At 40.4% G+C, this 2,500-nt stretch overlaps 1 protein-coding gene across 1 annotated transcript in view; it reads left to right on the top strand.

Annotated features, from left to right (window-relative positions):
- The window catches only part of LOC113819206 (uncharacterized), a 4,401-nt gene extending 1,909 nt beyond the window's left edge, over window positions 1–2,492 (top strand). Inside the window, exon 1 of the mRNA XM_070120248.1 lies at window positions 1–2,492. This exon is cut by the window's left edge and continues 1,909 nt beyond it. The gene's annotated coding sequence lies outside the window, so the exon portion shown is untranslated.
- Window positions 2,493–2,500: the final 8 nt, after the last annotated feature.

The raw sequence follows: 2,500 nt of genomic DNA, 5'->3' as shown, positions 1-2,500 counted from the left end.
CCGAACCTTGGTAAGACGGACCCACGCCTCCTGTTCACGTGGGTCGGAGGAGCCAGATTTGTGGCCGTTCTGAGCGTCTCCCGATCGGCGGCCACAGGGGACTCTGCAGGCTCAATAGGAACTAGTCAACGCGATGCATTCCGAAGGAGTTGGGCGGGATGTCCGGAGGAGGATTCTCTTCCTCCTTTCCACACCCGACCCTTCTCTACCTTTCTCTTTTCTCTCTCTCTCCCTCTTTCTTCTGTTGCTCTGTTGAGTCTTTCTGATTTTGTATTCTCCCTTGAATTCTGCTGAGCTCCCTCGGAACTCGGCCTCTCTTTGCTTCCGTTCTGTCAAGGTGTCAACTCCTGAAACTGTGAAAAGCTGAAAAGATCTGAAATTCGTGTTTATTGTAAGAAACGTGTTGTGAAGAGGTCTTTATAGTCAGCATTTCCAATGTTAGATTTAATAATATGGTGAAGAAAAAGAAGAAATATTTTGTACCTTACAACACCGGTCGAACTATTTGTACAGCATCTAAGAATGTTTTTAAAAATCCAAAAAAAAAAGCTTTTTGAAATGTTTTAATAAGAAAAAAAATGTTGAATTTTTAGTGTTCAGTGGTTTGTGTTGAAGTCACCCAGGAACGGCAGGTTACAAGTGGACAGTGTGTTTCATGATGTAAACTATCTTGATATCTCTCATCCCTAAATTTCGTTTGGCAAACCAATCAGGGAGTAAGGACATGTGTGAAACCGGTATTGATTAGAATACAAGGACGATTTTGTATCACATCGTCTAACGTCACTTCAGTCAGACACTTCAGACTAGTAGTGCGAAAACCTTTGGCGTTTCTTGGATTCGCGAAGGTCTTTCCTAGTAAGAGTGATCTCCGTCTCAAGCCTTGGGTAGTATTTCTTGAACAGTGATTACGACTCGAAGCGTAGTCATTCATCCATGCTATGTATCATTTAAACCTCCAAAATATTGTTTATTGTTGTGTAGCCTTTTTACAAGCTTCTTGGGCATTCACTCTATGTATAAGATTTTGTTTTCCTCAAGACGTTTTTGTTGTTATTGTTCAGCATCTAAAAGTCTGTGAAAAAGACCCATTTTTCTTCTTTTTTTGTCTAGAAGCTTTTTATATACATGTGTATTCTTCTGGGGGACAAATGATGCAACCATACATTCCACTATGAAATTCTTGTAATTTCGTGATATCATGATTTTCATTCCTTTTGTTTTGTCTCTTTCTTTTTTCCTTATATTTACCAGTATCATCTCCCTTCCTTCCTCCCCTCCCTCCCTCCTCCCCAGGCTTACTGAAAGCTAATGTTTCCTGGATCCGGTGCTTGATAGAGTTAGTCGAGCTTGCAGCTGGTATAATGTGCTTCAGTGGTCCCGGCTGGTTGGTGGACACGCCCCCTTCGGGGTGGCCGGCTCTCTCTCTCTCTCTCTCTCTCTCTCTCTCTCTCTCTCTCTCTCTCTCTCTCTCTCTCTCTCTCTAATCTCTCTCTCTCTCTCTCTCTCTCTCTCTCTCTCTCTCTATCTATCTATCTATCTACCTATCATCATTCCGTCGGCTGTCTCTCCTTATCTATTTCTGCATCTATGTGTACACTCCCCATTCCCCACTTTCTCCATCTCCCTGTTTTCTTCGTCTCTCCCTTCCTTCCTTCTCTCTCTCCTTCCTCCGCGAGTCGCGCCAGCCGCAAGGAACGGCTCGACAGCCCTCGGGATTTTTTATTTAGTCATACGTGATCACTAAGATTAAGTAACGGCTGTGCCAATGACATAACTTAATCCATTTTATACTTCGCTATACCAAGCTGTATTATGATGATAAACAGGTCACCGATTTTGGAGTATCTGGAGGAATATCTATAAAGAATAATGAGAAATAAAACATAAAAAGAGAAGACACAGGAGATAAAGACTATCGTTTCGTAAGTTTTTGTTGATATTTGACGAAGAAGAAAGTGAAAGGAAGAGAAAATCAATCCTTTCTCTCTCTTTTTGTCCCTTTCTTCCCCAAAGGTAATAATCCCAAAGAAAAAGAGATCCAAAATTCACAATGAAACGCCTTTCAGCGCCCGGAAGCGACGGTCGATCTCCTGAAACGGTCATCCAATTTCGTCGTTTTTCAGACGCATTGTTCTTCTACTCCAGAGTTAATAAGACAGTTCTGTATGAATGCTAAATACATGCGTGTGTATAGGTCACTGTGCTCTACATAATCTTAATTATATACTGATTTTCTGCTTTTGCCATTTATCAATGTTATCGACAGTGTCTGTGAGTCTAGTTTTTAAGTTACACATCATCATTATATATGTATATTATATATATACTTCGGTTGTTGATTTATTTGAAAATCTGCTATATATATTTTTTCCTTTTTTTTCTTTTCTACAGTTGATGCATTTATTCGATTTTTAATGACATGTTTATTTATCCGATGTTACCTAGTCAATTGCCTCTGGCCGAGAGCACGAGGAAATAAAATGTTTTATACTGAATT

This window comes from Penaeus vannamei, unplaced genomic scaffold (assembly GCF_042767895.1).
Source record: "Penaeus vannamei isolate JL-2024 unplaced genomic scaffold, ASM4276789v1 unanchor3986, whole genome shotgun sequence".
In the NCBI taxonomy this organism is placed as follows: Eukaryota; Metazoa; Arthropoda; class Malacostraca; order Decapoda; family Penaeidae; genus Penaeus; species Penaeus vannamei.
This window is presented reverse-complemented; position numbering and strand designations above follow the sequence as displayed.